Source organism: Geotrypetes seraphini, chromosome 13, assembly GCF_902459505.1.
Source record: "Geotrypetes seraphini chromosome 13, aGeoSer1.1, whole genome shotgun sequence".
Taxonomy (NCBI): domain Eukaryota; kingdom Metazoa; phylum Chordata; class Amphibia; order Gymnophiona; family Dermophiidae; genus Geotrypetes; species Geotrypetes seraphini.
Window position 1 is genome coordinate 46,194,827 of NC_047096.1, and position 18,392 is coordinate 46,213,218.

Genomic DNA, 18,392 nt, shown 5'->3' on the forward strand with positions numbered 1-18,392 from the left:
GAGGAGAGGCTCTCATGTGGAAGGAGTCTCCTAGTCCCCCTGAGCCAAGGGACATTGAGATGTTGGACACTGAACTAGAGGATACAACCTTGGAAAATCCTGAAGGTGAAGCCATGGAGTACAGCACTTTACCTGAGGTGGGAATGGGTGAAGAAATGGAAACTAATTAATTTGAAGTTGTTTTTTTTTTTTGGTGCTAAGTTTTGTTGAAAGTTTCCATTTCCATTGAGTATAAGTATTTTACTGAAGTATGCTAACTAAGGGAATGTATGCTAGCCCAAGGTGTGCTTGTATGAGAAGTTTTATTTCTCTTGCTTACCAAGAGTGCTGCTGTGGAAGGAACTGCAGCAGGTTCTTATTCAGAAAGTGTAAATATCCTGTAAGCTGGAGACAGGATTTACACAGCACCAGGATGAATAGTTTCAGAGTTTTCTTTGTTTGAGAGTCAAGGACTGTTAGAGACTCTGCTACACCTGGGACATTGCTAAGAAACTTTGGAACATGATCCAGACCAGGCTGGTTACTATGATATTTTGTTTGTGTTATTTTTGCCAAAGACCATTGGAATACAATTTCTTTTGATGCATTTTTTTTGGACTTGTGAATTGAACAATAAATTTGATTTTTGTTATTTCATAACTTACCTGTGTGAGGCCATTCTGATTAAACTCATAGGATAAGTTTTGCACAACAGGGACTTCCTCCATCTTGGGGAAGCACGCTGGGGAGAATATTGTAAGCGTGGGCCGGTTACCGCGAGCCTTGAGGGCCGGCCACGCTACAATAGTAACCATCTAATTATACCCTTCAATCCTCTTTTCCTTCAGGAAATCATCCAATCCCTTTTTGAAACCCAAAATCGTACTCTGCCCTACCACCTTCTCCTTGTGTGCTATGAAATTTAGGTGCACATATTATAGAACAGGGTGTAGGGCAGATCTGCACATAACTCTAATTGCCACCAATTAAGTTCTTGTTAAATCCAATAATTGATGTAGTGCCTAACTGACTAATTAGTTTGCATGCAGATCTGTTTTTATTAGTGCAGCAGCCTCCAGCAATGTAATGATAAAACCGGTTTCATGTAGAGTTACCACATGGCTCCAGGAAAAAAAAGAGGATGGATTGAGACACCCGGGTTTTACTTCCATTGCTTTCAGTGGAAGTAAAACCCGGATGTCTGAATCCGGCCTCCTTTTTCTGGAGCCATATGGCAAACCTAGCTTCATGGAAACATTTTGCTTGCTTTCTATGTCCTTCCTCCCTTTAAAACGGTTGCATGGAAACAGAAGCTATAAACCTTCCCCTTGCTTACTTGTTGGTACTCCACTTCTGCAGAGTATGATTCTTAAATAGTTCAACTTCTCCCATAGAAGGTCAGCTTGACTAGAAGGTAGCCTCCATAGATGGCACCTGCTATCTCCCTCCTTGCACTATCACATATTAATAGCTACTGGAAACTGCTCTTTCCAACTGGTGCCATGATGATGTATCAGCATAATCTCCTAACACAGAAGTTCACATGTCATTGGAATCCAGGCAAGCCTCTCTAATCGACATATTCACCCTTCAACAGGCAGTGCTGACATAACTAGAGATAAAGAAGATAGCATAGCATGGTAAAGGCTTATGGAAAACACCATCCTATTTGTACTTCCATTATTGGGTACTTGGGCAGTGTTTAAAATAAGCCCCGAGTGACAAAGGCAAAAAGAGAAAGTGTGAATGACGCAGGAAATGAAAGAGTGGGAGAGAGTGATACAGACATGCAGAAGATGGAGAAAAATATTAGGCATGCATGCACACAGACATTTTATGGCATTAATATTTTTTTTTTCTTAAAAATTAAATGACATTTTAAAATATAGGATTTCTGTTCTTGTCATGAAAAAGAAATCCTTCCCAGGCCTCCCTTGGCTCCCCTCCCAGTCCCATCAGACCTTCTTACTCTATTAATGTCTCTTCAGGGGCCCCAGTACTTTCTGCTCCACTTGTGCAGCAATTATAAATGGTGCCAGAAGACTAAAGCCATCACCAGTTTGCAAGACAAAAATTTATAATGGCGTAGGTAGCAGTAGGTCTATGCTGGCACCATTTTCTTGTAAACAAAGAATTGACCCTTGCACCACTAAAAAGGAATCTGACAAAAACAAAAAACTCTGTGGAGAAGGTGATGTTCCAGATGTAGGCTTTATTAAAAATACAAATTTAAAAATCCACATAAAAGTATCTTGGACCCGAACCTCTGGGAGCTATGGACCTAACACGGTCCGTATTTCGACAATACAGTCTTCTTCAGGGGTCCATTATCCTAGCAAAGGCCCCGAGGCTGTTGATGAAAACCGCATCTAAATTAATCCTCGCAGTAGCTCTCTGAACAAGTTAAAAGCACACTGAGATGCCACTAGACAGGAGAAGTGCTGCTTGGCAGGGGAGGAGGGAAAGGGGGAAGATGAAAGAAGAAGGGGTACTGCTGGACATGGGGAGAGGAAGAGGTGCTGCTGGACCAGGCAGAAGGAGAGGGAAAAGAAAGATGCTACACAGTGGAGGGGAGGGTGTGATGGTGGATGGGGAGAGAGCATATTAGCTGTGAGTGGGGTTGTGGGGAGGGAAGGAAGGAAGGAAAATTGTTACAGGTGGAGTGAGAGTGATGAGAGGGAGAAATGGGCATGGGGTGGAGGAAAGGGAGAAATGGTGCATGGGGAGGATGTCACTCGAGGGAAGAGGCAAGGAGAGAGAGAGAGAAAGTGTGGAAGAGACAGAAAGGGTTGGACTCATGGAGAGAGAGAGAGAGAGATATGTTGGTTAGGGGAGGGAAGGAGGACCGGAAGAGAAGCATGCAGGAGGAAGAGAGAAAAAAATATTAGACTGGTGGAAAGGAGGGAGAAATGGACTGGGAAGGGGGCCAGAAAGGAGGAAGGGAAGGGAGATGGACTGCAGGGGGCAGAAAGGAGGAAGGGAACGAGAAATGTTACACAGGGAGGAGAGATGACTAAAGGAAGGGAGAGATACCAGACCAGGGAATGGAAGGGAAGGAAGGGAGTCTGGTAGCGCTATAGAAATAATAATAGTAGTAGTAGTAGGAGAGAGAGATGCCAGATTATGGGAAGGAGAGGAGAGAGATGCCAGACTGGGAAGGGGGGAAAGGAAGGAGAAAGATGTTGGACCACTGGGGGGGGGGAGGAGGGAAGGAGAGAGATGTCAGACCATGGAAATAGGGAGGGAAGGAGAGAGAGACAGGAAGGGAAGGGAAAACATGGAAAAGTAGATTTTGAGAAGAAAGCAGACAAATTGAAAAACTGAATATTAATGTCAAAGATGGATGCAAGGCAGAAAGTGAAGACGGAGAGAAAAATAGTCAATGAATAAGAAGGCACTGGAAACATAGTTAAATGCACAGAAAAATAGTCACCAGACAACAAAGGTAGGGGAAATGATTTTATTTTCAATTGAAATGTATGAGTTTTGAGAATTTTTTATCTGCTGTGTATATTGTGTGTATAAGAAAATTGAATGGAAAAAATTGCATTACAATTAGGGATCTGGGGAAAAGCTTGATATTAGCAAAATCTTTCCCGTTCGCTAATACTATGCGGATTGCTATTCACATTAGCAAGTGTAATAGCTTTGAACTATCTGGTGACAAAGATAATTGATTATCAATAATGCCGGTATCAGCACATAAAATGAAAACGGTTTTGGGGTCCCCAGTATGGAAGTTATACATGCCCATATATGATCCCAGGATTCCTTTAGCATGGGGCATTCATATAGCATATGTTTGAGGGATCCAGTTGCAGTTTTACTTGACCAGCATAAATCATCCTCTTTACTATTTTTTAATTTGGAAAGCTTTAACGGAGTCCAGTAAGCACTATTGCAAAGATTGCAAAACTGCCGCTGAGGAGGATATTTTATACAACGAAGACCAAATTGTTGGCCAGAGGCTGGTGTCTAAATTCTGCCCAGATTCCTCATCCCAAACATTCTCAATTTTAGTTGGTCTCGTAGATCTGTATTGCAAAGTTTTGTACCAATTAGAGGCCTCTTTTTTATTGAAAGTGTCTAAGGAGAATTTTCAACTCTGGGATGACAGTACCAGCAAGAATTTTAACCATCAGTGAATCCCAAATCAGGCTGAAAAATGCAAAGTTTACAAGAGGCATTAAGCCCGAGTAGATAAGACATGGAGTAATGGGGAAGAAGCCAGGAATGTACCCAAGACGTTGAGATCATTGTTTTTTGAGACATGTTATGGATACCGTGCCTTGTGTCTATGTTGCCAACATGGCCTCCCAGTGTATCCTAAATGCAAGATAAAGACACAAAAGTACAAAATGTTCAGAAATAAGACAGCACAGATATGCAAACCAGCTTGGGAGTTGTTCCTTTCTCCTTCCCCTTCCCTCTCTTCTTTGTTTATTTTCACCCACTATCACTTCCATAGTCATTAGTTACTGATTCTCTGTCTTTCTAAATAATATGTTTGTTAAAGTTTGCCAACGCTACTTTTTTTTACAAATGCATATCAAGGCAATTTACAGAACCAAAACAAACAACACAAGGTAGAGAAAGGTACGCCATGATAAAATAGGACAGAAATCAAACATACAAGAGTATACCTCAATAAAAATGGATTCAAGCCACTAAACCTATATGTTGCCCCATTGCAGAGTGGCTTAGTCCCTTGGCTGTCTCGAATGCTGTCCGACAAGGTAGCCAGAGTTGTATCTAGCACTCAGAACAGGTTCCTCTTCTTCATGATTAATCACCAGCATTCTTAATCTCTCTCTCTTTGCTAATTTTGGGGCACAAACCCTAGACGTCTGCCCAGCACTGGTTCTCCTTCCCAACTACTGGAGTTGCCGTTAAAGCCGCCTCTTGATCTGACTTTGTCATTTACAGGACCCAGATCATAGAAGACTTTCCTTAGAAGTTTTTCCTTAATTTGGTTCCATCCTTTTTTCAGATAGAGAACCTTTTTGTACATCCCATGCATTCTTGAATTCTGTCACAGTTTTTGTCTTCCCAACTCCCCAGGAGGACGTTCCAGGCATCCACCATTTTTTCTGTGTAAAGGTATTTCTCAATGTTGCTCCTAAGTCTTCCACCTCAATGCATAACCTCCAGTTCTACCACTTCCCCATATCTGGAAAAGAATAAATACTTAAAAGATAACATGCAAACTAAACATCTATCATATCCCCCCTATCCTTTTCTCTGGGAGGTTACATATTTAGGGCTTCAAGTAGGTCTGTACCAAATATTCATATTCAATTTATTTTGGCCTCAAATAGTGCCCCAAATATTTAGACAAAGAATAATTGAAATAGAAATATGAATAATCCAGGGCTCTACTGTGCTAAATCCTGCTGAAATGAATTAAACACTCGTGCCTCTGATTTCACATTGCTCAATGCCTATTATTCGTATTTGGTATTTAGCCAAATAATATTTTTCATTATTCGTATTTGCCACATAGTAAACATACAATACAGCTCTAGGTCTTTTCTCATGTCTTTTGGCACTCATGTCTTTTTAAAATTTTCCTCAGAACTGCCTCAAGTCTTTTGATGTCCTTAATAAAATACAGCCTCCAAAACTGAACACAATACTCCACTGGGGCCTCACCAACAACTTGTACAAAGGCAATAACAACTCTTTTCTTCTACTGGATTCTCCATGCAAGAGGGGGAGGGGGGGAGGCTGTGGGGTCCTTCGGGTGGGAGTGCGAGCGGTCCTTCGGGTGGGAGTGCGAGCGGTCCTTCTGGGTGATGAATCGGGCGTCGGGAGGGGGGGAACTATGTAAAAAAAAAAGTTGTAAAACGCGCTCACGCGTATAACGCGCATGGTTATGCACGGTTTGTAAAATCGTGTATAACGCGCGCGTTATATGCGTGAAAATACGGTAACCCTGCTGGAAAGGATGCAGAGGAGCCACGAAGCTAATAAAAGGTATGGAAAATTTGAGCTACAAAGAACGCCTCGGAAAACTGGGATTGTTCACCCTCGAAAAGAGGAGACTGCGAGGGGATATGATAGAGACTTTTAAAATACTAATAGGATTTGACATAATAGAGCAAGAAGCATCGTTATTCACTTTGTCAAATGTGACACGGACAAGAGGTCATGGACTGAAACTGAGGGGCAGCAGGCTCAGGACAAATGTCAGAAAGTTCTGTTTCGCATAGCGAGTGGTGGATGCTTGGAATGCTCTCCCGGAGGAGGTTGTGACGGAGACTACCATTCTGGGTTTCGGGCGCAAGTTGGATGCACACCTCCTTGCAAAACACATTGAGGGATACGGGTAATCAGGTTCTCCATCTGGGAGCACCTGACTTGGCCTCCGCTTGTGCGGGTTGCCGGACTAGATGGACCTAGGGTCTGATCCGGTGAAGGCGTTCTTATGTTATATGTTATGTTATATGCCTCGCTCTACACAGCCCAGCATCCTTCTGACAATGGCCACTGCCTTGTCGCATTGTTTTGTTGCCTTAAGATCCTTCAACACTATTGTCCTAAGGACCCTCTCCTTTCTCTGCTTATCAGCCTCTCACCTCCTAGCAAATACAGTTCATATGGGTTTCTATATCCCATGTGCATCACTCTACAATTCTTTGCATTAAATTTTAATTATAAATCACTAACATAGGTTATATGAAATCACCAAATACACACAATATCTCCATTAATAAAATAAAATTAAACCCTAAACTTAATAAGTTTATTTGTGTAGAGTGCTCAGACCCACAACCTTCGGGCTCAATTGTGAAATAAGCAGAGGTTGCTGGCTGGGACCATCATAGCTCTCAAACTGTCCCATTCCACCCTAATCCAATAAAACTTTGTTCTTTGAAATTAAATTCCAATTTATCTGCTGGATGGGGCGGATCATCCAACGTCTGCTTTCCTCTGCTTGTCAGTGCCACATATCTAGATGCTCCCTGGCAATATCTAAACCCTCGACTCGAGTTTCGTGTGGCGCATCGCCAGGAGGGTATAAACTGAAACAATAAAACAACAAAACTTACTCTCCATAACCCAAATGCAAACACACTCGCCTTCATTCATCAAACACTCTGTATTATATAAATGCAAATCAAATAATACAATATACAAAGCCACTGCCTGTTACTACTATTCAACAAATTCTCACTTCATTTACATAGGGCATATTTGGAGAATGAATTTAAACACTGAGACCCAAAAGTTGCTTTAAACATTTCATGAGTATCTAGATCAATTATTTGTGAATTTTAGGTTGAGGGGAAAAGGGATCTAGCATTTTTTCTTTACAGCAGGAGATAAATTCTTTTGTGTTGTATTATTTACAGTGTGGTTTCTCAGCATGTACATTTGGTTAATTTTATGTCTTGGCAATGGAAAAGAAAGCTGAAATTCAAACAGCGACCGTATTTTGTGTATGAAAAATAAGGACAAGAGTGAAGCGTGGAATTTTTTTTTCGTAACGATCAATGCCATAAGGAGTGCCATTTGTGATTTGCTCAAGCAGCAAGACAATTCCTGTATGGAAATTGCATGATGGGACCAATGGCTTATGGGCTCACATGGACTAGTGAACAAACCATATTCTGTACTAGCAACAAAAATTACAGTGGCGTAGTAAGAGGGAAGGCGGGGGGGGGGGCCATCTTGGTGGGTGCGCCAGCACCCATCCTCTTCTCTACCACCCTCGCTCCTTCCCCCCACTCGTACCACCCTCGCTCCTTCCCCTCGCACCTCGTAACATTCGTGGTGTGAGCAGCAAGCCCAACCTACTGCCCATACCAGCGTCTGTTCTTCCTCTGACGTCACATCCTGGACCCGCGCCTAGGAAATGATGTCAGAGGAAGAGCCAATGCTGGTGCGAGCAACAGGTCAGGGTTGCAGCTCGCACTGGGAACGTTAAAGAGGCATGGGGGAAGGGAAGGGGCACGCACACCTGGCATGAGAGGGTGGAGGAGGAGCGGTGGAGGGGGGGGCAGCACCGCCCCGGGCGCCTCTAGCCCTCGCTACGCCACTGGCTGTACCAGACTTTACTTGCTGAATTATACCAACAAAGTACCAGCAAATATTAAATCTGATGTTGCAGATATTGTGAGTGCAGGTGGAGATGGAGGAGATTAAAAGTGGGGATGGAATGTATCATAGCAGGTACAGGCAGGTATGGGTAAAATTTCTGTCCCTGTGCAACTAATGGGAATAGTAAACTGCATTAAGCAGTTTCCCCCAGAGTTTTGGGCCCCTGGCTTGAGGCCAAATAGGTCAGTGTGGGGATCCATCTCTGCTCATGAAGAGACATTAAGGGGTGAATTCTATAAATGGGACATTAACTTAGGCCAGTGGGCCTCCTGAGATTTCAGGTGTGCCGTGGTACACTGGGGAATAGGAGAGATGCCTGTGCTGGATGACTGTCTACAGGACGTGCCTCTCGCGAAGAGCGGCACGTCCTGTGAGCAATCTCCCGACGCCGATACCTCTTCTCTCTGCCGGTCCTTCTCTCCAGCGCAGGTCCTTCTCTCGGCTCAAGGCCCATTTGAAGGGCCTTCACACATGCACTGACGGCACACTGATGTCACACATGTGCCTGACGTCAACATGCAGGTTTAGTGTGCCCTGGCTCGAAAAAGTTTGCGAGACACTGACTTAGGCGATATGATGAGCACCCCTCAATAACCACAATTAGTGCACAGCCTTTAATTTTTGCAGTTAAGGCTCAGTAAGAGCAAAACAATGACTGCATTTTAATAAAAGGTCCTCTAAGTACAAAATTTATTGGGGGGGGGGTCACAGACTCATATCCACACATACGCAATGGTCTCAAACCTTTTTTGACTTCACAATGAATGGGGAGGAGATTTATCAGGAATATGAACTTGAGGATTTCAAACTTCTGCAGACACAGCTGCAACATCTGGACTTAAGGTTAGATGAAAGCAGGTGTACAGATCTTAACTTACAGAATATAGATTTGAAAAGTAATAATAAAAAGTCAAAGAAATGAGCTGAAGAGAGTGGTATGTGTAAATATATATATTTTTTTCTGAGCTCTCTAAACATCTTAACCTCCTAAAGACAAAGAGTTTTGAAGTCCTACATTTGGAAATTTCCATCTATTAAAAGAATTGGGTTTAAGCATGTTTTTGAGTCCTATTTCAGTCAGGCTACCAAACTCTGGAATAGTTTACCTTTGAAGCTTAGAGGCTCCTCCTTATTTTAATTTCCATCACAGGTTGCTAAATCTTGTTGTTGTTAAGTGCCATCGACTCGTGCTCGAGTCCTAGCGACTTGATGAATTACGTATCTGAAAATAAATCGGTCCAGAAAGGTCCTCCAGAGTCATCTCCATGGTTGTTTTCAACGTGTCCAGCCATCTGATTGCAAGTCACCCTCTTTGCCTGGTTCCTTCAGTATTCCCAAACATGATGTCTTTCTTCAGTGATCTCTTTCTTCTAATGGTGTGACCAAAAAAAGGCTTCATTATTTGGGCTTCAAGTGACAAAGCCAGTTTGATCTCTTCCAGAATCAATCTGTTAGTTCTTCTGGCAGAACTACAGAACAAGGACTGTAACAACTACAGAACAATTGCATTAATGCCACACACCAGCAAAATATTGCTGAAAATAATACAAAGAAAGTTCCAATCATACGTTGAGCAAGAACTACCCGACATTCAGGCTGGTTTTAAAAAAGGTTGAGGAACAAGAGACATTATTGCCAATGTTAGATGGATATTAGAGAAGAGCATAGAATACCAAAAACCCCTATACCTTTGCTTCATCGACTACAACAAAGCTTTTGACTGTGTGGATCACAATAAACTATGGAGAACTCTAGTGCAAATGGGAATAACCAAACACATAACTCAGCTGATAGAGAGCCTATATAAAAAATCAAGAAGCTGCAGTGAGAACTGAATAAGGGAACACTGACTGGTTTCCAATAAAACGTGGTGTCAGGCAAGGATGCATCTTGTCACCTTAACTGTTCAACCTGTACGGTGAAACCAACTTTAGAAATGCAAATTTGGAAGAAGAGAGAGTGGGTTTCAAAGTTGGTGGCTGAACTATAAACAACCTGCACTATGCAAATGATACAACGCTCATCACTACCTGCAAAAAAGACATGCTGTATCTACTGAGAAAAGTCAAAGCCGAAAGTCATAACATGAGATTAGAATTGAAGATAAACAAGACGAAGATCATGAAAACAGGGAAACGATGAAGATTTTGAGCTTGAAGGTGATAGACTAGAAGTTGTAAAGGATTTCAATCCCCTGGGCTCTTTTGTAAACAAAGAAGCAACTAGCAGGGAGGAAATACTCTGCAGAATAGCACTTGGCCGCTCTTCAATGAAGGCTCTTGACAAAGTATTCAAAGGCAAGGAGGTAACATTCCAAACGAAGATCAGGCTTCTCCACGCATTCATTTTATCACTGGTCAGTTATGGATGCGAAAGCTGGACACTACAGAAACAAGACAGAAAGAAGATCGACTCATTTTTGCTTTGGTGCTGCTAAATCTTATACTAATGCATACATTTTCCCTTTGTTCTGTATCTCATCTAATGATATTGAGAAAGAGGCAGTGGCATGGTAAGAGGGAGGGGGGAGCGGTCTGCCTTGTCCGTGGTCTTGGTAGGGGTGTTGGCGCCCATCCTCCTCTCTACCCCCCTGCTCCTGCCTGACCCCCCTCTGCCGCACACGTGTGCCCCTTCTCTTCCCTCATACCTCTTTAATTTTCTCTGTGCAAGCAGCATTACGAATTTGCTGCCCGCGTCAGTGTCGCCTCTGTCTGACGTCACTTATGGGCCCCACACCTAGGAAGTGATGTCAGAGAGATAGCCGACATGACACAGGAAGTAAGTTTGTGATGTTGCTCGCGCCTGGAAATTAAAATGGTACGGGGCAAGGGAGGGGGTGTGGAAAGGAGCAGGGGGCAAAGAAGAGGGCAGGGAGGCAGTGCCACCACCCTGGGTGCCACAGGGAAGAGGGGTCATGTGAGAGTTGATTAATAGGAGGAATGTCAGTGGAGGTGGCTGAGAAGCTTAGCTGTGTCAATGCAAGTTGAATACTGGAGGGAGTATATCGATGGCATCATATAAGCTAGTTTCCCAAGCTGGTTCTGGACCCTCTTGCCAGTCAGGGTTTCAGGATATCCACAATGAATATGCATAAGATTGATTTGCATACACTGTCTCCATTGAATGCAAATTTCTTTCATGCATATTCATTGAGGATGTTTCAAAAACTTAACTGGCAAAGGAGTACTCCATGACCGACTTGGGAAGCACTGATATAAGCTGCTGCCCATCACATATATCTCCTCCACACGTATTTGCTGACCAATTGGCAGCTGTGGGGGATTGATGATCACAGGCCAGGGCTGCCACTGTTCAACAATCTGATAAACTTAGCTACAGGACAGGAAAGGGGAAGGGGCCAAGAGAAAACAAAATATGATAGGAAAGATGCAGACAGAAGTGGAACCTCTGTGGGGTGGGCTACCTTTCTTTGAAGTACATGAGCCCTTCAGCTTGGAAAAGAGATATGATTGAAGTCTACAAAATTCTGAGTGGTGTAGAACGGGTCCAAGTGGATTGATTTTTCACTCCATCAAAAATTTCAAAGACTAGGGGACACTCGATGAAGTTACACGGAAATACTTTTAAAACCAATAGGAGAACATATTTTTTCCACTCAGAGAATAGTTAAGCTCTGGAACTCATTGTCAGAGGTTGCGGTAAGAGCTGGTTTTAAGAAAGGTTTGGACAAGTTCCTGGAGGAAAACTCCATAGTCTGTTAATGAGAAACACATGAGGGAAGCCATTGCTTGCCCTGGATCAGTAACATGGCTTGTTGCTACTCTTTGGGTTTTGGCCAGGTACTAGTGACCTGGATTGGCCACCGTGAGGATGAGCTACCGGGCTAGAAGGACCATTGGTCTGACCCAGTAAGGCTATTCTTAAGTTCTTACAGGCCACTTCATTAGATGAAGTGAAGTGAAGTGAAGAAATGGAGAGAGTCAAAGGCAGTATGCGCCATAATCTGAGTGCATTTATTTATTGCATGCATCTAGCCAGTAAAGGGTGTATGTGTTGTTTGCTTACTACAGCCAGCATTTCTTTTCAGGAAATGGAAAATCTCTTTTGGGAAGGAGGTAATACCACTCAGTGGGAGGAAGCGTAAACTGAAACACATTGCAGTTTTCCTTCTCTATGGTACTTCCATGTGTGCTCTCTCTCCCTCTCTCCCTGAGTAGTTTCCATTACTCTGTTTCAATATATGCCAGGGTCAGTCCCTGCATTGCTACTCTATAAATACCATTAGTTGGAAAGGGCTCCCTTTATGCCTGTGGGCAGCTTTCTATCTCCCCTGGATAAGCAGCAGACTCCAGGAACATAAGGTCATATCTAATCCCAGCACCATAACACACCAGTGACTTTACCAAAAAGGGCATCATTGTTCAAACAGTATCTCATTTCAGCATTTCCTTTTGTTGTATGGCCAAGAATTTTGCCTAGTGGATTGCCTCAAGCCAAATGTTCCTGAAGCTTTTTAATATAATAATTTTAAAATATGTTTGGTGATAAAATTACAAATATTTTGGTTATTTTCATTTTTGTAAACAATACTTATAACATAAGAACTTAAGAATTGCCGCTGCTGGGTCAGACCAGTGGTCCATCGTGCCCAGCAGTCCGCTCACGCGGCAGCCCCCAGGTCAAAGACTAGTGCTCTAAATGAGTCCAGCCTCACCTGCGTACGCTCCAATTTAGCAGGAACTTGTCCAACTTTGTCTTGAATCCCTGGAAGCTCCCTAACGCAGCCAGAGGTCTATCCCCTACTCTCACCAATTATATTTAATTTACTGATGTCCACATTGGGGAATCTTCATTGACACTCAGAGGCAAGGTGATACACTTATGCTGATGATATCACAGTTATAATTCCAATCTCAACTCCAAGCTAAGAACATAATTCAAAACTGCTTTTAGGGCACTGGGCAACAGCATATTATCTGAAAATAAATAAATAAAAGAGATGCTTTGGTTAGGTCCCCTCTGCTGCTCCAAACCAATAGTGGATGAGAAGATAACCATATATGGTCATCATTATATAATGCTAGAATCCATTTTGAAGGTCCCGGTTGTTTTATTAGACACTAATTCCCCCCCCCCTCCCTTTTATGAAGCCATGTTCGTGATAAAAGCTCTGATGCTCATAGAATTCCTATGAGCATTGGAGCCAATACCACCGGGTCTGGAAATAAAAAAGCCTAACGCGGCTTCATAAAAGGGAGGGTCTAACAGACTCCCATGCTAGTCTTTGTGAGTTTCTCACAGACACACTAACATCTGCCCACCCCCAAATGGTGCTACACTCTTTTCAATTTCAAACTCCAGTCCACCTGCTAAGCACTAATATCGTTCCCTGTGTAATTCTTCCAAATGAGCACAGAGTATTGATGTACTTTTTTGTCCTGTTTGTCTGTCTTAACTAGATTAAGCACTTTAAGCAGGGACCGTCTCTTCCGTGTTTTGGTGTACAGCATTGCATATGTCTGGTAGCCCTATAGAAATTATAAGTATAGTAGGTCTAAGCCTTAATATATAAGATGTTTTATAATCTGAAACACTTAGGGGTAAATTCTCTATTACTGCGTTTATTTTAGGCATGCTTTAGGCGTCCGATGTAAGTGAATAATTACGGAGTTAAGGGTCTTAATTAATGTTAATTGGGAAATAAACGACACATAGACGTCCCTAAGACGTAGTTGACGGACTGACGTCTATAGAAAGCATAGTCCCGTCTCCAGCTCTGGACGTGGGCGTTCCGTGGGCGTGCCAAATGGGGACGCTAGATGAGCGCTACCTGAGCGAGCGACTGCGTCTAAATATTGTGTATTATGTAGACGTAAGAAACCCTGGTCTAACTTGGATTTCAATGCCGTTTCAACTATCGTAATTGCGGCTCTTTGTTAGACGCGAGGCAGACGTCCGCTGTGTTTTTTCATCAATAATTCCAATAGTGAGTTTGAATAGGTAATTTTCATCTTTTCTCTGTCCTAATAAATATAATGTCACCATAACAATGGAACACATTATATTGCATGGATAACAAACCACATTTCTGCCCACACAATAATATAATTTACACATGGCTTTTACAACCCCCTTTTTTTTCTCAACAAACAGCACTGCAATCGGCTCTCTTTTGAAAGCAAAGAAAAAACAGCACACATTATCAGCACTTAAAAAGAGAATAAACAGATACACACCTTAACATTCAGCTTCCCTCATTGCAAAATGGAGGTCTTCAGTTGCACAAAACTGACCTCATTGTGACCTCATCAATCTGCACCTTCAAAGTAATATGCCACAATTAAAAGATGTGCTGGGTGTAGAACTCACAACCTCTGGATGTTAGGAGCACAGGCTCCTAACACATAGGCTCCTAACACATTGAGCTACAGCTGCTTCTACTTAGGTCCATCTCACCACCCTTCCATATCATACTTGACTGAGCTGTCTATGCTCATTAGCGATCATATCAGGATGAACTCAAATAAGTTTAAGCAAAGGAATGCCTAAAGATTTGGAAGGTTTTCAAGTAGAAAACAAATATCAACTATGTATTAAAGAATTGCAGCACAAATGACGCTGATCGGTAAGGGCAAAAAAAACACCACTTTTCCGGTATGACGCCTAAACGGAACAGATTACTTACAGTCATATATGCATTAGTACAGTGCTTAGAATGAAGATTAGCGTGTGAGAAAAATGGAGCTCCACCTCACATACATTCAAGCACACTTGGGAATATGGGTTTGGGGCTCAGTGAAAGCAGCGCTTTTAACCATTGAGCTACTACTCTTTTATCTCAGCCTACTATGACATTATAGCTAAACTCCTTTTCCCTTAGCATTTCACTAAGATATGATATGACAAGGGAGCCAGAGGCATTGGAGCTGTAGCTCAGTGAGGAAAGGCACTCTCTACCAATCTTCCGGGCTTTGAGGGTTCAAATCCCAGCCTGTATTTTACTTGTGGCATATCTACCTTCCAGGTGCACTTTGATGATGCTTTCCACTTCTTATAGGAGTTGAATATAACATTACTGTACAACTTTGCTGTGTAGCAGAAAAATAAACTTTTCCCCCTTCCATGCTAAGAATTTGAGTTCAACTCATCTTATATTTCTCCTTTTAAACATGGCATACTTTGTTAGTTTTTATCATGGTAAAGTATACATTTCTGAAATGGTGAAGAAACAATAATATACAACTGCAGTGTTTTGTCTCACCAAACTGCTCAAGAAAGCATTACTAGGTCAACACGGTAATGCTCCTGTTCCGAGCTCTGACCTTTGAAACTCCCTGGTTCGACTCCCACCTTTGCTCATTTTAATAAGGTCCTAGTTTTTTCCTATTAGTTCTTATAACAGGGTCTACATGGTGGACTTTGCCATTTGTAAGGTGCACATTTCCCTTTCCAGGCAAACCTATTTTCAACTTACCATGGCTCGGACATCCTAAGCAGTGATGAGAGGAAACCTTTCCTCTGACAGCAAGATGACATTTGTGGATCGCCTGGTTAATGTGCTCTCATCACTGCTTAGGATGTCCGAGCCATGGTAAGTTGAAAATAGGTTTGAAAATAGGTGGGTGGCGTTCCTCTGATCATGTCTGGTTCCTGCGATGTATTTCTGAAGTTTTTTGCATTGTAATCATTTCTCAGTGCTATAGTGATCAGGAGGAGGAGGTCTGGGTGATTGAGCTCCAGGATCCCCATGGGAGGCAGTCTGGGTGATGAGCTGGGGGAGAAGGTGTGAAAGAATGCCACACATGTTCTCCAGGGCCCGGCGACTCCCTGCCTGCTCTTCCAGCATTGCAGCCTGCAGGGCACGTGTTGCAGACTTCTCGGCCACCAGGGAGGCCAGGTGCTGGTTCATGACATGTGTGGCTTCTTTTATCTTAGCCACCTCCCTGATGAGCAAAGTTTGCCTCTGGTGGATGTGGTCACCCACCTCCACCAATTGACAGTGGAGCTCATCAGGGGGGGCCTCCAGCTCATCACCCTGATGGAAATCTTCCTCCCCCAGGGCTCCGACCTCATCCACCTCTTCTTTCCCCTCCAACTCTTCCCCCTCCTCTACTGCCCTGTTGTCATCGTGGGGATGAAGGGGGGGGGGCGCCGGTGCAGCTTGTGTATCACTGTTCTGAGGAGGAGGGGTGGCGTATGATGTGCCAGCCACTGCTTCCTTCTCCTCCTCCTCCTCATCCCCTTCATCCCTATCAGCAGCAGAAGGAGGATGGGACGCCTCTGCAAAAAGACAAGAAAATACACATTGGTATTAGTTGAAAGCGGTAACATCTGAGAACATCATTTGAGTTGCATCACAGGTCACAATACTGTACATCTGGTCATTTACAAGGTATTATGCAGGCTAACATATGGAACATTAGCAACTTATTCCACATGTTAGGCTTCCAAGAGTATCAAAACAGGCAATGGCTTTTATTATATTACTATGAATTGCATTGGTTGTATAGTACTGTTGTAGTTTAGAAAGATATAAAATATGAGTTAAAACACCAACAAGTCAATGGCTTCTATGTAAAGTGATTTTACCTTGGTGCCCCAGGGAAGTATCAATGGCTCCCACAACAGGACCTATTCCAGGACCCACTATGTCCATCACCTCACTCTCCAGGACAGTCAGTTGGAGGTTGCCGCAAGGACCCTGCGCATTAATCCGTTCCTGCTTCCGCCGGCCATAAGTAGGTGTCCTTATGATAGAACTAAAGAAACCAACCAGCAAAAACTGACTTCTCTTTATGGGCTTTCATTGTGTGCTATTGTTTATAATAGTTATTTTATTTCTGATATCTCTTACTCTTCATTCCACAGGGCTGACAAAAATGACTGAGAAGACTGATAAAGACCATGCTGATAGAAATTTTGCTGGTAGAAATATGGATATGTAAGTAAAATGGATGTGTTCATACATCTGAGAGGGTTTACTCATAGAGCTAAAGTTAATTCTTTGTAGAATCAAATTACAGGCAAGTTAAAATCAGGTGAGGAATGGTTCTGTGTACTAACTCATTGATAAGAATAGGTTGGGTGTGTTGGGGGGGGGAAACACTGCCATTCAGTGGACATCCAATCAGTGTACATGGTTCAGGTGGAAAACTCCTAATGAGTGCCTAATGGCTGCCATTTTTAATAAGGAGTCTAAAGGTATGTTAGCACCTCTGTTACTTCTAGGTGTGTGTTCTGCCACAACTTCAGTGTTTAATTTTGGAGACAGTTAACAGTTTCTCTCTATTCTTCATTTCAGGTTAACTATGCTCATCACCTATGTGTTTGCCAGAGAGAGACCAGACGAGCAGCTCAGCACACCAGCTTGCACCTAGCCAAACAGTTGTAGGTGAGAATGATTTATGGTAACCTTTATTTGCTTACTCTACTATTCTTCACTTGAGTCACTCTTCTGATGAGTGAAATAAGTGTTCACAAAGCTAACATGTTTCACACTTCTATTGTTCTCTTCACACAGGTATCCTTGATGACTTTCAGGAACAATAGTAAATTGATAATGTTGGCCTCATAGAACACCATGGCACGCATTCCTGCTGTTATATGCACACAAACTTTTTGCTTTCAGTTAGTCTATTCCCTCACATGAGTTCTAAACAGTAGCAGTGGAGGATTACAGGTGATATTAGCCCACACCATCAGCGAGTTAAGGCTATTGCTTTAACAACTATACCACGGTGACATCTAAGCAGCTCAACATAAATGAGGTTAACACATTGCTTCAGGGAAGGGAGGACAGATATGGACCTTGGGGGTTGAACCCCCTGTTTGTGAACCTTGTGTAAACCAGCTTCTCCTCTTTTCTGTTTTCAGGTGTCTTAGACAGGCAACTGCAGTATTGTCAGATGGAGTTTTGTATTACTGAGAGCAGTGCAGCTGTGAGCATCTTTGTGGTTTCCACACCTGCTTAACCAAAATAGTGCAGCTCAAGAACCAGGAGGATAGATTGAGGTATGTGGCCTTTACTTCCATCACCTTCTGTGAAAGGAAGAAAAACCCACATGTCTCATTTGGATTCTCCTGGTGTGGAGCCAACTCTTACTAGCAGTAACCCTATTCCTCAACAACAAATCTACCACAGTGACTTAGATTCTCTTCCTTATGTAGCCATTTACTTTGGAACAGGGACTGGCTTACTTTGCACATCATAGCTGAGATGTCGTCATCTACCTACAGTTGCATATACCCTTGCATTCACTTGCTTCTTTCCTAGATTCTGCAATGATTTGACATCAGAGTGGCTAGCAGGTAATAGAATGAATGACAGACCCCAATAAAGATTGTCAAAC